This window comes from Lonchura striata, chromosome 4 (assembly GCF_050655825.1).
Source record: "Lonchura striata isolate lonStrDom1 chromosome 4, ASM5065582v1, whole genome shotgun sequence".
Classification (NCBI taxonomy): domain Eukaryota; kingdom Metazoa; phylum Chordata; class Aves; order Passeriformes; family Estrildidae; genus Lonchura; species Lonchura striata.
Genome location: NC_140706.1, coordinates 53469962 through 53489132, shown reverse-complemented (window position 1 = coordinate 53489132; position 19171 = coordinate 53469962). Strand labels below are relative to the sequence as shown.

Below are 19171 nucleotides of genomic sequence, written 5' to 3'. Positions count from 1 at the left end.
GGCCTGCAGAACTGCAGATGAGAAACCCAAGTTTGGATTTCAGTGCTGAGAGTACATTATACAGCGAGGTAGCTGGTCTTTCACTCACCAGCACATAATAAAACACACTTTTATAGATTAAGAGATAGCGGTGCTGAGCTCCATGTAGCCTGTCTCAGGTAAATAAAGTGCTACAAAAATATTGCTGCTTCAGGCTCAAAGCATGAAATAGTGTTTTTTGAAGCTCAGTTTTTCAGTTATATTAAACTTGGGCCAGCAGGAAAAAAAAGCACATTGCTGGTGGGTAGTCTGAGCCATTGGAAGTTGTATGTCCTGAATTTATATTCAGGACAAGAGTCTGAAAAGCCAGTCCCAACTCTGTGCTTATTGCATCAGGGGAAAAGAACAGTGGAAATAAACTCCTCTGCTGGTACATCCTCCCACACCCACTACATTCTCGTTTTGTATTGAAATATATCTGAATTTTTCGATATTAATTTCTGTTCATTAGTGGCAGCATTCTTCCAGAACTAATAACAAGCTGGTTTGGTGGGTTATGCTAACTTGGGAAGAATTACCTCTGACTATGAAAGGCATGGGCAAGTTACTAGTGACAGGATAAAAGGGTTTAAAATGGAAATAGTTAAACTTTGGCTTTCTCTAGTATCGCTCATATTACAGTAATGATAGAGATTCATAGGTGCCAGCCCAGAAATACCCAGCAGAAGGCAAATAATTGGCCACTTCTCCATGGCTTTTTCCCTATGCATCTGGAACTCATGTTTATCATCCCCTTAATACCTCTGTTTTAACTTCAGTATATTCTAGCACATCTAGTTGTTGGTGCCTTTGTTTCTTGAAGAAGTTCCTCTTGATACTCAGTTGACTTGCATTAAGGAGGGATGAGGAAGTATATTAGGAAATGGTTTCTGAGGGTAAGGGTGGTAAAAACCAGACAGTCTGACTAAGGGTTTTGTGGAATCTATGTCATTGTGAAGCTCTTTAAGAACATTTGGGATAAGCAGTGGATAGACAGTACTATTAGATCACCATTAATTAAAAGTATTTTTTCCGTTTGGTCTGTTATGTTACCAGACCCATATCTTGTGTCTGAGAGAGGTTCTGGAGTGTAAATCTGTGTGTGACGTTAATAGTTCTGTTTTGGCTCATGTGTACATATATGTATGTATAACTACATGAATTTGTCATGAGTTCAAGTGTTCCCTCAGTTGCACATTCCAAGGTGGTATGGTAGGACATCAACAAGCTGCTGAAAAGCTAACTGCCAGTTTTGTCCACCAAACTGATGTAATTCCACTCTCTTTTCCAGGGGCAAAGTTTTCTCTTCTGTGTCTTGAGATGTTTGAAGTATTTCAAGGATCAGTCATCTTATATTCCACTAATTTCTTCTGCATTTAGTGCTTCCTGTTGGCTACTGCAGACCCTTGAGACAAGCAGCAGTAGCAAACACTTGGTAGAGTGACTTTGATGGATTTGAAACAATCTGAAATTGAGACTGTGTATGAAAATATTCTTACATAGTTTTATTAATGAGGGGCAAAGGTGATAACTTGTCCTGTGCTCAGAAATAGAATTGACATTATTTCTCTTCCCCAAAAACATTAAGCAAATCTTTCAGGGAACAGAGTATTGTTTCAAACCCTCCCACCCACCCCTACACAAAATATTGCTGTGTAAGGTCATTCTCTTTATGTTATAGAATTGTCCAGAACTCCTGCAATTAATTTATCATGTAACTTACATTTTACGTAGCTAAAAGAATGTATTTTTGTTGCAACATATTTTAAGATGGAAGATAGCTCTGCTAAGGGTGTGCTGTCATTTTTCCCCATTTACCACTTCATTTTCTATTCCCTTTCTCCTTCTACCCTTGATTAAATACTGTGCTCTGGTGCTCATGAGAATAATTGGGATGAGCAGAAGCATTACTAACAGGAAAAAATTGCAGCCTCCAGCAAGTACTTTTCCTTATTAGTGAGTGTGTCACCTTATAAGAATGTGATTAATTTCAGATCAGAAATTAACTTTAATTATGTGCTGATGTAATACTATGTAGGTCATTTGTTCTTCCAGCCCCCAGAAATCTGCTGGGCATCGAGGTAGTCTCTGTCTTATTTTGATATCTGTGATGACCACTGATGAAAGAATAGCTTTTTATAATTATTCTGTGTCTTCACTGGAGGATTTATCTTGGTCTGAAGCCTATCATTACAGAATTAGTAGTAATATAGTAGCTGGAGGTTTTATTTTATTCAAGTAAAAATTGCTGGTAGGCCCATTTTGCTAGTAGTGTACTCATGTGGAGAGTTGGCTGTAGCACAGACATGGAGACTGCATTTCTTTTTTTTACTGTGTGATGTCAGTAGAGCATTTGAGGAATGCAGTTTCTGTCTAGTTGTTAATTGTAGTCCATATCCTGAATTATCTTGGATCCTGAGATGAAAAATGAAAGAAGAGCAAAACACTGATACTTACTAAGCTTGCCTTTGGTCAGGAGTGTTGATGATGTTGGTACTAGGATTGGATGAGCTGAGTTTGTTGTGGAAATTGTAAGGCAGCTGTGTCTCTCTACAACAACTTTGGACACTGCTAAAAAAGGCAAAAATTTTGATTGCTAATAATATGGAATTGGTTTGTGTTCATGCAAGATTTGCTTAGTATTTCTATGATTTCTCCTTTAATTGTATCAGTCTGTCAGGAACTTGGGGAAAGAAGGGCTAAATGTCCAGCTGAAGTGAAATGGAGGTAGGAGGATTCAGAATTTTGTTGGTTTTAAGATAAACTATATTTCACTGAATTTACATACTTCTAGCTTCTGGAACTTCATTAGAAGCATTCATTAGTGTTTCTTTCACAAAAAAATCCATTTTGCTAAGGTTTTTTTGGGGGTATTTTGAATTCCAAAGAGTGGGAAGAACATTCTGGCTTGCACAGCAAAACTATTAAACGTTCCAATTCCATGTGAAGCCAGAACACAGACCTCCCTAAAACAGTAAGGAAAGGGCCCATGTAAAACATCAGTGATGTTAAGATGCTCAGTTACAGACTTGCTTCAGAATAAGCACTTGGAAATTAATCACACTCATGCCCAGCTGTTTGTCACACATTTCTGCCCAATTGCTCCTTTAAAGGTAGAAGTGTTTTCCACGGAAGATTGCACTGACGGAGAAGTAATTTCATTTTTAAGTGAATAAATTCAAAAGTGCCGTTTCTTGGTGTTTTTCCTGGCTCTTGTTAGTCAAGGTGCAGTTCCAGTCCAAAAGCCTTTCCTGAAATTTGATTAGCTTTGCTGGTAAAATGTAATTCTTTGTTCTGAGAACAAATTCTGTTTAAAGGAGCATGAGAAAAAGAATAGCTGAAAATGTTCGTGGGATAGTGTTTTATTAATTTGCATGTCTGTGGGATGGAAGGACAGTCCGTGGGACAGTGCATGTAAACTCATGGCTGCTTTGTTGTCTTTACCAACCAGCTGATTCCATGAGTTATCACCTTTGGATAAATTTGCAGAGCACCTGCTATGCTGTGAGCTTTTTGTGATGTGAGCTCTGAATGTACATGTGGACAGATACCACATTACTTAGATTTCACATAGAGAGTTCTGTTGCTCATTAGAGTTTAGTGTTCAGAGACTGAAATTAAGCATCAAAATTTGTTGCAAAAACCTATTTTTATTTGCTAACTTTTAGTCTTAAAATAGTAATGACTACCTTACATGTCAGCATAAAGCATAATCCTCTGATAATTTATCAGGAGATGCAAATGACTTGGAAATTTTTATTCAGCAGTACTAAAATAAGAAATGGTGGTGTCATAAAGTAATTTCATAACTCAGAAATATGGAGTCTGACTCTGAAGAGGAGACTCTTTTTCACAGTCATAGAAAAATATTCAGTGCATGAAACAGCCACAGAATGGAAAAGATGCTTTAGTTGCTGATTTTGAATGTTGTGTGAGCTAACCTCTCCTTCTGTACCATGTCCTCAGGGAAACTGTTATCATTTGTATTTATAATTGCTGTTGGTTGACCCCCAGCCATGAGCTGGGAGCCAAGAACATTTACCAGCTGCCTGACTAGAAGTCAAGCTTTTACAGGCTTTACAGATGAGTAGAATAGGAAGGACTTATCTTAAATGTAAACATAAGATGTATTTAATGATGATTAAAAGAGAAGTATAGCATAAGGAATCTGGTGAGTGAAAGAATAGGATGAAATTTGACATGCAGAAGATTGCAGATTCTTGGAGATCATTGAAGGTGCAACCTTATTTGGTAAGAAATCCCATTTAATTTGCCTTAATAAATTCTAGAAAAGTCTCAGGGTTTCTACAAATGGGAACCTCTGCTGTTACATGCATTTAATGTGAGAGTTGTCTGAGAAAAAACCCTCTTGTTTTATTACCTTATCACTACTACTTGATTATGATCACATGCCAAAAACAACAATGTAACCTCAAGTTATGGCCGCTGATGAAGGAGTAGCTTTTTATACTAATACTGTCATTCAGGTCGGAAGGGACCTTTTGATGTCTCTAGTCTAACCCCCTGCTCACAGCCAGGCCAGGTATGAGATCAGACCAAGTTATTCCAGGCTTGATCCAGCTGGTCTTGAAAGTCTGCAAGGCTGGAGACCATGCAGCCTCAAGGAAGTGTTTCAGTACCTGTCTGTCTTCCTATGGAATGAGTTTCTCCACATGTCAAGTCTGAACCTCATTTCAATGTATGTCTCTCTAGTCCTCTGGGCTGTGCACTACCATGGAATGTCTAAATCTGTCTTCTCCTTCTCCACACTAATGATGGGCTGCTTTTAGTTCCATTTGTATCACATTGTGTTAGGGGCTGTATTATCAGCAAAAGCAGCAAAGATTATTAGTTATACTGTAGAGATTGAATTAATAGCTCTTTTCTGAGTGCACAGGCAATCTATGAATAGATTTATCTTGATGTGGAATTTCACTACCACCCAGTATTCAAAAAGAAATGCAATCTTTAGCAACTTTTCTTTTTGCCCGTTGCTGACTTGAGACTACAGTAAGAATGCATGTGTCAGAGGCTGTTATTTTCTCTGACCCGAGTAGAGACAGTTGCAGATGTACAAAAATAAACCTAAAACCACAATTTTTCTTTGGTTTTTGCTTGGATTGAAAGTATCAGCTAGTCCCATATATCACATGAGACAGAAAACAGTGTTCACTATCCTGACTATTATTTTTATTGCTAATGGAACAGAGAAATTTAGATTATCTACATGGTGTAATGCATTACCTATGATATAATTTATATGGATACAGAAAATTGGTATGGTTATTGTACAAGAAAATGACAAGTTGCTACTGAAGAAATTGCAATGTGTTTCTTAGTTATCTTCAAATCATCTGGTATGGGCCAGAGTTCCATAACAAGATTATGTTCAGTTTAAGAACTCCCATGGAGAAATAAGGACCGAGTGAGATGATTGGATGATTGTCAATCACAGGTTGAGTGTTTTTTGTTTTGTTTTTTTTTTTTTTTTTTTTTAGGGGAACTTTCTTCTGAGGATTAAAAAACAAAAATCCTTTCAATAAAACTTTTCTTTAATTCACTTCTTAGAAACTTGTTTTCTTTGCAGTGAAATTTTGAAGTAAAAGTTCAAATCCATCAAGGGCAAAAGGCAGTAATTACCATATCATCCTGGTCTTAGTTTAAAAGGAAAGCATGTGTGTGTTTGGTTGGAATACAAGTGTAACTTGAAACTTCTGCATTCAGAGTTCATGTTAACTGGATGCCAGCAAGTTATCAAGTCTGCTGCTGATAACAACAGCTATATTGTACTTCTTGCATTCTGGGTAGCATTAATATTTAAATGTATAAACCTTTCCATTATACTATAAATTTATGATATAGAGCTCTGATGCAAAAACTGAAGGCAATTATTCTGTGGTGCCAGTTGCCCATTTGTCTCTTTCATAGATCCATAAAGTTGTTGATTGTTGTACCTAGAAATTAATTTTTGATTACCTGATTTTCTCAACACAAACAGACTGCCAACTGCAATTCTAAGTCATTCTTTTGGGAAAGGCGTCTGCTTTCTGAAGATCAGTGATTTACCCAGGAGCTAATTTTTCCAGTCAGCCACTTGGTGGCACTAGGCTTCTTCAGAATGATGGACCCTGCTGTAAAATGTGTCCGGCTTCGGAATAGAAGGCTGCTCGATTTCTTGTGTAGTATGATAGTTAAGCCTTTTGATTAAAACATAGTTTATGTTTTCCTTATTTTATACAAATAGCAGTCAGATTATATTTGGAGAGCATTTAGGAGCAGCATGCCACTCTGCAGTGTAGAAAACTGTGTTGAGGCTTTGGGAAGAGAGCAAGCAGGGTTCTTTTGATTTCTTGGCAGGTGAGGCGCATGGCAGGGAAGCCTCTTGGAGCTTTTTATTTCTTATGATGCCACTGTCATAACCAGGGAGCTGTGTGTGCTGCAGTGCTAAGAGACTGGCAGTGCTTTGTCCTTGGAGTTGGGAAGGATATGGGATCTCTCAGGAGTAAAGAATCTTGACAGATAAAATACCACGGCAAGTGAAATCCTTATGCTGGAGCTCGGCAAGGTCATGTGCCAAGCTTCAACTTTAGAGTTCTGTGGTGTTGCCTAAGGCGAAGAGATGCCTAAAGGCATCTCTGGCTGGCAGGCTAAGGAGTTTTCTTGTGATGTGTAGGAATGCTTTGAGTGAGTTGATGGACAGGCCAGCTCAGCATGCTTTTACTCTGCCTCTTTAAGCATCATCGAGCTGTAAAAACACATTTGCAGCTTTTTGAGTAGCAGAGTGAGAGTAGCTAATTGTTCAGAGCTGTTGCTTAGTAGCAATGCAGGTACTGTATGGAGGGGAAAATAAAATCCTACTGTATTGAGGCATAAGAGAGTTTAGACTTGGTTTCCTTTTTACTATACATTGCCTCAGGATATTTCAGAAAAGAATGATTTAATAATAGACACTGTACCGAAATGAAAAAGCTAAATTTCATGCAATATGGCATCATGGAAAAAAAGATAGTCTGTGTATTTTCTTTGTTTAATATTGCACTAAACCATGAGGTTTTTGGGTTTTTTTTAGTATCTAAACACTGCATAGAGATACCGATTAAAAAGCACCTTTGTCATTCTGCATAGGCATAGGATGCTGCAACTGAAGGAAGCCATTATGGCCGTGCAGTTACAGCTCTTGATTTTCCACCTGGCTTTTGCTTATAGCAGATGCAGTGCTTGAATCTTATGAATACCAGCTTCTGCATTTTGCCTTTGAGACTGTCACTTTCCAATTTAGTGAATGTTTCTGAAGAGGTTCAGAATTTCCCATGGATAGGACTAGAAATGTTGTGCTTAGACAATGGGATGGCATAAACCTTGTTCTTGAGGAAGGTAGGCTAATAAGTTATTTGTAAAAGTTCATATACTCTTCCACTGCAGAGCTGGGAATAATAGCACTGCATATTGCTGAACTCCAGAGGAGACTTTGCATATGCTGGCCTTTTCACAATGATTGTGTTTGTTTTATGACTCCAGTAGGTGGAAAGGAAAAAAAAAAAAAAAACCAACTAATTTTTGCTTAATCCAGTCTGTACATACAGAATTAGGGCTGTAAAAGGGATGGGCTTTAATGTTTGATCATATTTTTTTGCTCAGCACATTCAGTAGTATCTCGTCTTCATGTAGCTTCTGCTGCCTGATTTGGGAACCTCTTTACTTCTTATTTTACACTAAAAGCAACAGCAACTAGGAGAAAGAGAAAAGCAGAAAAGCATCTTAAAAATAGGGATACTGACCAAGAAGGAATATGTCACTGTTTTGGATGTGTGAAGATGTCTGCTAATCGTTGTAAAAAGCGATATTGGAACCTGTTGACTGAAGTGAGGTTAGAACCTGGTTGAGAATAAGTAGTTTGTAGTTTTAACATTACTAATATTGGTATAATGCCATTATTCCAGAATAAGATACTCAAAAGTATAGTAGGAGTACTTGCTCAGTCTTGTGAACATTTCAAAATAGTGCCAGTCTGCCAACTCTAAGACATCAAATACTTGATGTTTAATACTTCAGCTTATTCTTAAAGTCCTCACTATATAGACATGAAAGACTGGTCTCACTGAAGAAACTAAGATATTTTTAGTTTAAATTTCAAAATTGTTATATGCTGAATAAGATTTTGTGGCTGGTATTCTCTAAATGAGTTTATTGTGATGGACCTACTGAAGCTTAGTGCATGAGGATTCATCTCATTGATGTTACGGGATAAAAACCTGATGTGCTGAGCAAGTCCGGGTTTTTTTTTTTTTAGAGTGGGAATGAAACAGTTTGTTATCTGAACCTATAAATGCCACTATGCCATTCAAATCAGAAGACTGTGTTTTACTTAATTCTGAAAGAAAATGATAGCTTAACCTGTGATCATTTTAAAGTCTAAACTGTTGACCAAGAGGCTTTTTTTAGGCTTCTTAGCAATTTGCCCTGAGCACCTAGCTGTTAACAAATAATGAGAGCATTGATTTGATGAAAGGAGAAAAAGTCCCAAACTGGAGCACACTAGACTATTAAATTAAAAATTTATTCCAATTAGTACTGGGGGACTGCTTTCTGCTGTAGTAAATTAGGCAGCTGAGAATTAATGGCAAGTGAAAATCATTATAATGACTGTCTTTTTTGGTTAAGATTTGAGAAAGTTTCTGACAGTTTCATCATGACCTCAAAGAGTTTAAATTGCTCTCTAGACTGAAGATGCATAAATGTTGATTAGTGAAAAAGATCTTTGGAGTACTTTCTAGCAGAGCTGAGCCTTTCTAGGCTGTCTGAGGTCTAACTCATAAGCGTAATAAGCCACCCATCTCCATTTGTTCAAGCATCAGGCTTGTCACATCCTCAGGGCGAAGACTTCTATGACTTCATATATGATACTTATATGGCAAACCAGAGAGCTTTAAACAGCCAAGTGTTTTTTCACTTACTGTCCTTCTAAGCCAAAAATGTGCTATTTCTTTGTTATTCTATATTATATGCACATTATTTCTGTTAAAATTTATAGGAAGAATGGGAATTGTCAAAGAAACACACCAGATACCATTCAAAAGCAAAGGCACACAGTGAACAGAAAGAAATGGAAACAGAATTGGGGGTAAAAGACCCATAAGCAGAGTGAAAAACAAGTTTTGTGCTTTGCTTTGTGGTAAATCCTATACCTAATATTTTAGTATTTTGTTTTCTTCTGATCCAGATACTGATCCAATCCCTACAATACTTATATGACATTTGGACCCCATATGCATGTATATGTAACATGCATTTTATGTAACATTATTATTTGAACTTCGCTGGTTAGGACGCATCAGCAACTACATTTTCTCAATGTGATAAGCCTGACATCAGTCTGGTTTTTAAGCTTCTATATTGACTCAAATTACTGAAGGATTGGATGTCCTGTGAGCAAGTAACAGTGTGTGAGGCAATTAACATTGCTGAGGGTTATGTTGTACTTAAAATGAACTCTGAATTCATTGTCTTACAGAGGGAATCATCTTCAGCCTCTTCTTTAGGCTCTGAAGCAGTGCTGCAGCTAGGACTGTTGTTGGGGTAGGCTGTACAGATGGGAGTGCCCAAAAGCTTTAAGCTAGTCTAATTATCTTCCCTGGCCTTAGTTCAAGGTGTGTTATACCTCTCAAACCTTTCTGCTTTGCTCTGGCAGGGAGATCACCCTCTTAATAGCTCACAGTTTTTTTGGGGAGGTGAATGCTGCAGCACAGCCAGGTTCTATTGGTTGTTCCTAGTTGTGGTTGGAAAGGTGAGTGGCAGCTTTGGTGCAGTTTTGGTCATCTCTGAATCTGGACATAAGAGCCAGGTGAGATCTGATACCCATATCTAGTGTTCTGTTATTAAACTGGGATGCCTGGCGTGCCAAATTTTTCTGTGCAGGTGTAGCACCTGCATAAATCATGAGACTGTTCTTTCATTCTGTGGTCTAGAGCTAAATATTTGTTAGAAGATGATGCATATGTACATACTGAAAGAGATAGATGTCTTAAGCAGCAAATAATTTTGAAAGTCCAGGGGAGAAGTAACAAAGCCAGTCAAATGGCTGCATTTCAGGGTTTCCAGCAAGTGGCTGTGGTTTCTGTCTCTGTGATTTTGATAACTCTCCAAGATGGGATGTTGCGTTTTGGACTGCTGCTGTTATTCAGAGTTTGTAATGCTTTGCCTTGCTTCGAGTTCCCAATTCGCTGCGCACTAAACTGTAATAATATTAATAAAAAAAATTATCTTTCTTCTGGGCCAATAATTGACATTACAGTTTTTCTTCCAATAGAAAAAGAAAAAATATAAACAGAAATCGAACCAAAAAAAGTGGAGAAAAGTGTGCAGTAGTGGAAAAATGCCATTTGAGCAGAAGAATTTCTCAAAGAATGCTATAAACCCCTGTTTACCAGAGCAGCCATACACTGAAGTTGCCATGGAAATAGAAAAAATTCAAATATTATTAGCCATAACATACCTATTATATATTGCATTAATGACATTATACCAAAGGGTCACTTGTGGTTTCATCTACAAGGCTCACTTTTCAGTGATTTATCACCAATATTAGAGGCTAGAATTTAAAATTAGAAATTGAAGGTTCAGCCTTAATTGGCTTAGTATAATATTGGGAAGGAAAAAAGTATTTATTTAAGTCATGCGTGTAGAAGAGTTTTGAGTTTTTGATTATACAGAAAGTTCTTAGTATTTTCTTAGAAATAAAATCATGCTCAAGCTATAAAACAGATTATTGTCACTTGACATCCAAAGTTGCTGACTCCAACAATATAGCTGATATAACTAGAACTGGAACATTCTTTTATTGGCAAGGAAAATCAATCAGTTCTTGAACTTGGTCTGTACCTGTTTGGGAAAGGAGTTTGAATTCAGCTGTGTCTGCCAGATGAATGTGACTGGTGCTGGATTGTAGCAATAGGTGAATTGTTCTGTAGTTTGTCAGAACAGTGATATTCCTCAGATAAAATTTTGACAGAGGAGTGGTAGGGGTTTGTCATGCGTATAAATACTGAGGTTCTCCCTCTTGTATCCCCTGATACTAAATTTTTCTCTTTTTGGCACTCAGGTTCTCACTAGTTCTATAGCTATATTCTTTTTTCTTCCCCTCTCTGTACCACTGGTTGAGAAAAGGCAAAAATAGAATTGAAGATTCCTTAGGTGTCATAAAGCAAATTTTGACCCTTTAAATATTGACTGAAGCACTGTCTTGGGTGTTTTCAGGACACAGACCAAGTTTCAAGTCACAGAAAGTTTAGATGTAAGTTATGTTTGAGTGGTTTTGGAAAAAAAATAACTGACCAATCCATAACCTGTTGGACACTGTTAAGATGTACTCGCATCTCTAAGGTATATACAAATAAGCTTCACAGAGTGGTCTAAATGATATCTTATATAAATGCAGGCTAGAGATGCTTGAGGAGCCTTTTCTGTGTTTGGCAGAAAAATCTGGTGAGAGTGTAGCAAAACTACACAAAGATGTGTTCTGATAATGACCACACTAGAATGCTTGCATAATGCAGAAGCTGTAAAAACATTAACTAATCCATAAAGCAGATTACATGTTGCAGATATGTCCCTCTGCTGGGAGGAAAGTATATGTGTGTGTGAGTGAGGAGGAAAAAAAAAGTTATTAAAGGAGGCTGTGTTTGGTCCCTTTAAGCCTTATTGCATTTTTTTGACTGTATTTTCATAGTTTCTTAAGAGTTGTTTTTCTTTTCCCCTAGGATTCTGTAAATGAAATTCCAGATTGATGTATGAAAAATGTATACACCATTTTGAACATAGAAAATCCCATTGTCTTGATTGTGTTTACAAGCAAAGTGAATCTCAACCCTCTAAAATTATTTGAAAGAGTGGTGACCATTCAGTAAAGCATCTCTGAGAGTTTTTTATTTTTTTTCACTCATATGGTTCTCAGGCCTTCTGCTGCATGAGAGCTTTGGCACATTTTCAGTGTGTCTTTTACTTTAAAATTCTTGACACGTAGTGAATTCAGGGATAGGTGACTTCTGTCTTTCATCAGGTCTGTGGAGAGCTGATCTATATCTAGGGTTGACTTGAACTTGGATTTAGAATGCTAAGATAAATGCTTAAAATGGCTTAAATTTGCTTAAAATTGTATAAAACTACAACTGGGAGGCCAAATGTTGCTGCCCAGCTCTCTTGAGAGCTCTTTATCTGTGCCTGTGTTGCAGGTGGGTGTGTGCTGTGTATGTGTATGAATTAAAGATGGCTGCTGAACTAAAAAGGGGATTGTTTAGGAGATGTGGAACAATGTCAGTCTTGCTGGGATGGTCCTTGCCATCTCCCTCACTGAGTCTGTGGAGACCAGGCTTCTCTCTTTCAAGTGTTGGAAACTGGATCCAATGTGTGCTGCTTCTTCCGTCCTCATCTTTGCACACTTGATGGCTTTGTCCTTGTCAGCCTCCACCCCAAAAAGGAAAGGGAGGGGACTTTATCCACCTCTTCTGTAGGTCATCTAATTTTTGGAATGAGGATTAGTTCTGATTCCATCACTTGTCTCTCTCCTGCTTGTCACATCACCTTTGTTTTCATCTTTCTGAGGTTTTTTGTGTGTTTAGCTACACATGGCTTGTGCAATTATGTCACTATTCTCTGTTTGAGTCTTTGGAACAATTAATATTCCTGTGCTTAGCAGTGTTACAAAATACTTTTGTTACCAGTTGTACTATAGGTGGCTTTCCTGTGCTGCCAAAACACTGGCTATTGCCCCTCTATTTTTGACTGACACTGTGGCAGGACAGGAGCATGGGCAGGTCCTGTTCCTGCCAGCAGCAGCTCTTGGGCTTGGTTGCATTCCCGTTGTGTGGCTGCAGGGAGCTGGCTGGTTCTGTGGCACAGCAAGCCCTGCGTGGGTGAGTGCCAGCTTGTTGGGAGACTCCATCAGTTAGAATCACTCAGCCAGGAGGAGCATCATTGCAGACATTGATTTACACAGAGAGAAGCAAAAGGACAGAAGCACCAATCAGGTGGAAAGTACTGCTCTTCCTTTACATGGCCTGAAGAGTGCATGCAGAAAATATTTTGAAGAATAGCATAATGAATCTGAGCTCTGTAGTTAGACTGTTCCCTTCACTGCTAATTTTTTGTCTTTGGTTCTTAAGGGCACATTAATTTATTATATAACTGGATTTTCACATGTTAGCTACAGAAGATGTTTTTACCAAACATGGCAAGATTTATTTTTTCTTTTCTAAAGTCTTCAGTTTATTTGTGTAGGAAATAATATGCTCTTTGGATGCTGCTGTTCAGGAGAAAAGAATTGTTTTAAGCGGCTCTTGGTATATGAAAGTAATCCATAAGCTTTACACTTGATGCAAAGATTTTCAGGCTGTTGGCAGAGATTCTATATTTTTAAAAGTTTTTCTGTTTGCTGGATTTCATATACTTTCATTTTCCCTTTGAAGTGTGTGGGAGAGAGCAGAAGGGGAAATACTTCATTATGTCCATGAATTATTCAGGTACAGTTCTAGCAGCTAACATTACTTTAAATAGCTCAAGGTCTTTCTTTTTCCTTGAGTATGTCTCACTTTTCATTCTTAGGCTGATTGTATGCCATGTTCCTTTGTTGAATACAATTTTGATGAAGTACTATCCTTTGGCAATCTTTAGAAATCATTTCAGTCTTGAAATAAGTATTTAATTCTGTTCTTCTCCAGCATCAGATATGCAGTGACCCTCAGCTGATACAGGTGAATTGTCATACATGTGATTTCAGAAAAAATCAAATTATTCTCTCTAGAGTGTTTTCTATATACTCTTGCAATGGCATTGATTTCAAATAGCCTCCCACATATATCTCTTCCATGAAGGAAAAAAGGAATCTGTAATATTAGATATTAACATTTAGTACATAATTTCAATGGGGAGGCATAAGCATTAAATCCTTACATTTTGGAAATATCCTTCCCTCTCCTACCAGTAATATATATAAACATTTGTATTTAGAAAATAGTTAGGAACAGTAATGCAGAGGAAGACAGAAAGAGTTGTAGAGGCCAACATGAGAGGAAAGGAAGGCAAAACAGAAGCAAAAGTGAGTGTAAAATATTGTTCTTGTGTTTCTAAAAATATCTTTGAAAAACCAGTGATTGCTGCACAATCACTTATGCAAATGAGACCTTTGCTATTATTTCTGGGGGGAGAAATGTTAAAAAATTATTCTCCTGAGATTTAGGGCTTACCTGGTACAATCTGAAGAGGCAGTGGGGCAGAATTACATACAGTTGAGTAAAAATGTATCTCTGTGTGTCTGTACAAGACTCAGCTTTTCAAGAGGGGATGCCCATGACCAAATCTCAGCTGCTCAATTTAGTTGCAGCAGCAGTGAGAATTTTGCAAGGCAAGCATCAGAGGAAGTGCAGTGACAAAAGAGTGTCAAACTGAGCAAAGCTTGACCAAAAGATCCATTAAAGATGGAAATATAGTCAATATGTTCATGACAGTAAGGTTGTAGCAATGTATTTATAACCAGAGTTAACTTAACCAGTGTATATTTTCTTCAGCCATCGATGTGTTTGAGAGAAATGCTTTTGAACTGAGTAATTGTGAACATGCCAATGCTTCAGTCTTGTAGCTTGAGGTGCTTACTGGACCTCAGGTTCTCAAAGCCCTTGAACAATCTCTGAGCAAATAGTCAAGACTTTGTTGCACTAACACAATACAGCAATGAAATGGAAATCTCAATCTGTGTAAAAGAACCTGGAGATATGCTGGAAAATGCAAGGCCCCACATTCAGCCTGTGGTTTGTAACCAAAAACAGTGGTCAGAGAAAAAATTGCATCCCCTTGCTCAGCAAAAAAGATTTATCAGGGCTGAATCTATCTCAAGATTACCACTATAGCACCTGGAAAATATAAAAAAAATTTTTGAATATCAAGACCAGAGACTGCATGTTAATTAGAATGAAATTACAAAGTAACAGATACAGCATTCCAAAAATGCTGGCAATGACAGAGAATCTGTGTCTGCAGCCTTTGGGACCTTGCTGTTAATTGATTATTTCAATTATCTAGGTAAGAAAGAAGTCTAGAATAAAAGTATGTGAAAACATGAAGGAATTTATCTTTTGATTAGTGCCATTGATTACTGGCTGGTTCAAATGGAACATTTGTTACCTAAACTGAATTATTAAACTTGGTTTAATAGTTCTAAATACCCAATTCTGCATGGGTTTAGCCTACTTGGTTTATATGTATTGTGCAATTAATACAGTTTTGCTTGGTCTATGTGGAATTGAATTACATTGCTTAACAAAATAATATACATTAGTGTATTTGCATATTCATATGTGTATTTTATTGCCATTTTTAAAAAATAGTGTAGTCAATTTTTAGGACTATACTGTAATTCCATAAGCAGTAATTTGACTAGATATTTATACATGTAAGTTAATTATTTGGAATAATAATTAGGAAAAAATATAGTAAAGAAGCCTTCATAAAGAGATGCTATTTGCTTTTTATTATTTAAAGCCCAATGGTAGATTTGAGACCTATTATCTTAGGCATTTTGTATATATTTACTGCTAAAGCTGCTGTTATTTCTTCCAGCTTTCAGACAAATTTTTAGTGTCGTCTTCTGAACTGAAAAAATAATTGAGGTATAAAATAATTAAGGTATAAAATTAATTCAATACTTTGCTATTCTGGAAAGGGATTAAAATTTATGTATTATGCACTAGATTTCTTTTCAGTTTCTGTTCTTAGGGGAAGGAAACTGGGTGGGGGAAAAGGAGACAGGGAGGCTACTAAGGTGTAGGAAGGAAATCCTCTTCAATGAGCCTGAGTAAACTTACTGGCTGGGGGAACTGTGTGCCTGGTACATCTCTTATTGCTGAAAAGTTTTAGCTGTTTCTGTACTATACCCATGCAATCCACTGGGTATCTTTTGATACTAAAACTATTCATAGGTCATATAACTTAAGAATGTTAAGGAAGTTGTTGCTAGGCACAGACTAAGTGGAATACCACTGAATTCACTGAGTCCCATGTAAGATATTCAGATGAAAATAGCAGTTTGTACTTCTTGTAGTTGCTGTAAGAATTTTAAATCTGAAATTTGTTAATAAGAAGTTATTGATGCCTTGAAATATTTAATATAAGATTGGCATCCTGTTCTGCTTATTGGGTATCAGTCACATTCTGAGCCGTTGTATGAACCACTGCTGTTTAGTCTGAGTTTAATGTTTAAATTATTACTGCTCAATTCTTGTGTGAATAATAACTTCTTAAAATAACAGGGGTAGTCCACCAACTCAAAGGTGGCAAGTATGGCTGGCAAACTGAATTTTTTAGTTTTTAAACCGGTTGCAGGCTGTGTTGACCAGGAAAATCTGAGCCATGTGGGTAAATGATTGGTTATGTTCCCATGATTTTCTCACAGGTTATGATCAACTTCCAGATAGACTAGAAGAAAAAAACACCATCTTGTTATAAATTAACAAGTCTGTTATGAGTCTACAAAATGGTAGTAGAAGTCAAGCGTACTCTGGAAGTAGGCAGTATGTCTTCAGGCTCTGAAGGGCTATTACAGGATAATAAGGAGCTTTTTGCTGCAAGGTTGTGCCTTAACTAAATGGTTTGTCTCCTAAAGTAAATAAAAGGTATGCCACCCCAAATAGACAACAAATGGTTCCTTGAGGCTTTGATGGAAGAATTAATTTCTTTTTCTTTATGTAGCAAAGGTTTGAAACTTCTCACTTGGAATGCTCTTTATGGCTCAATCTCTCTTTTATTTTATTTTTTTAATATTTAATTGTGTTGTTCTTCAAAGACTGCCGTGGCAGTGGTGAGGGGAAGAATTGGCAAAGGGCAAGAGATATTAAACTTAAAGGAAATTACAGTTTTTGCTAATTATCATGGCAACAAAGGAGTAATGAATCCCGGTGAGGAGGCAAAAGGGTGGAGGACGTTGGTGTGCACTTGCAGCATTATTGCTGAGCTGTGCTGTGACATTAGGCAAGTCATTCTGAGAGCTCAGCTCTCTTATTTCCTGATTATATGTTTTCGGAAAATAGTACTTAGAACAGCCCTGGGAATCTAACTAATGCTCTCTGCTTGGGTGGGATTTTTTGTGTTCCTGAGTTCATTTTTGGTTCATGTCCGTGGAAGAGCTCTGCCCACAATTGGGCCATCAGAGCAGGGAATCAGCTAGACTGTCATCATTGACATCCTTGGAGGGGGAGCAGCTCTGTCAAGCCCTTGTTCTTGCCATGATTGACAGTGGCTGCTCTAATTTGTTTAGTCCCAGTCCTGTGATTTATCCCTTTATAAAGAGCAAGTGAACTCTTGAGAGCAGAGGGAGACTGTTCCCCTGGAGGAAGTGCTTAAGAAAGAAAAACCAGGGGAGGCTTTTCTTTGTCACTTTATCATGCCTGCTGTTTTTGGTGCAGTTGAAGGGGCTGTAGGAAAGGGAAGGCAAGGGGGGGGCTCACAGGCGCTTTGGGAGGGCAGCTGGGAGCCCTCAGCTCAAGTGGACGAGAAGAGGGGTTGCTTTGTGGAGCAGAATGTACATCAGCCTTGCAGAACAGAGAGGATAGATGGATCATGGTTTGCCTCCACTTGGAACATTACTCAGGTGGTGAAGAACTTCCTGAAAAGCAGTAATAAGCAGGAGGAGAGTTGAATACAACTTTTTTTTTTTTTTTGGTCTCTCTTACACAGTTCTTCAGCTCTTCAGTTTAGAAAATTGTGCTTGTGTTTGTGTTTGTTAATTCCAAATCAAATGAATTTGTTTCTTGACGAAGGCTGTGAGTCACTATGTTTTTGCAGGCAATCTCCCAGGATTTCAGATCACACATAAATTACTGCACAAGATGTAGGAGATGCTCAATTAGCACAAATTCATTGCTCCTTGCTAGTGTAGCTTATAAAAGGATGCTCAGCATTAATATCAATGTGGATTCAGTTGGTCAGCTGTAGTATAGATGATAATTTTAAGGTGGAGAACAAACCTGTGTAGTCCAACCTTTTTACCTTTTGCCTTAAGTGGCATGAAAGCTTTTAGCTATTGCTTAAAAATTGCAAGGATTGTTCTTCTGGATGTTTTCACCAAATTCTTTTGTTACATGAACATACAATATGTAAACAAAGTATGTTGTGCATTCTCTGAGTTTAAGATACCATTTGATGAAGCTTGAGTGCTAATAGCATCTTCATTTTAAAAGGGAGCAAAAATCTAGTAACAGCATTAGCAGTGGCTTCTGTATCTCATAAGAAGTCTCTGGTGCTGATGGTAAGTCAGGGAAAGAATGCAAGAAAAAGTCCTTGTGTTGCCTATATGTTGTTTGCGAAAGAGTAGAAAACAAAATTTGAAGAAATAATTGTTCCAAATGGTTGAATAGGTGCAAGTGGTGAGTAGGAATAAGAGGTGACATCTATTGTGATGGGAAAATACTTTAAAGAATTAGAATGAACATAAAAAATACACGGTTGGAACTGAAGTCAAGAAAGGGTTTTACTAGTTTAATGTATCCTGCTGTCATAGTTCTCTACTTTCTATACAGCAGATTGCTGTGCAGAGATCTCCCAGACAGTTCAATGCTATTGGACAATAATCTGGCCTCTTTCACTCTGATTTGTTATGTTATATTAGTGTTGGGAGCATGTGCAGTGCATAGGGTGCCAGCATCCTTCCCGTGCAATGTCTAAGGATTTACTTTCCTGTAGATGGACTGAAAAATTGAGCCCTGCAATATTGCTTCTTGATCAGCAAAAAAAATGCCAGCTGGAGTAGGCATTGTATTAGCTTTGGTTAGGTATTGGTGACTGTGGAGAAAATCTGTGATACCACATTAAAAGAAATGACCATAAAATAAAATACACATGGACAGAAGATGGATAATTGTTATCCCTGTCTGTAGACCTGTCTTATCTGTCTATAGTTAAGACTTGGCAAACAAATGGTAATGGGGACCTAAGCAGCTACACTTAAGAGTCAGGTTTCTTTTCTGTCTATATAAGCCTTTGCCACGCACATAAGTACTTAAAAATTGACAAGTTGATAATTCATGCCTGAATTTCCTGTTTATGGTAAATTTGTATCTCTTTATCCTTTTGATAAATAAAACAATAAATCTCTCTTCAAAGTATATTAGTA

At 37.5% G+C, this 19171-nt stretch overlaps 1 protein-coding gene across 8 annotated transcripts in view; it reads left to right on the top strand.

Annotated features, from left to right (window-relative positions):
* Window positions 1–19171, top strand: part of CCSER1 (coiled-coil serine rich protein 1) — a 641644-nt gene that overhangs the window by 102773 nt on the left and 519700 nt on the right. The window lies entirely within an intron of this gene.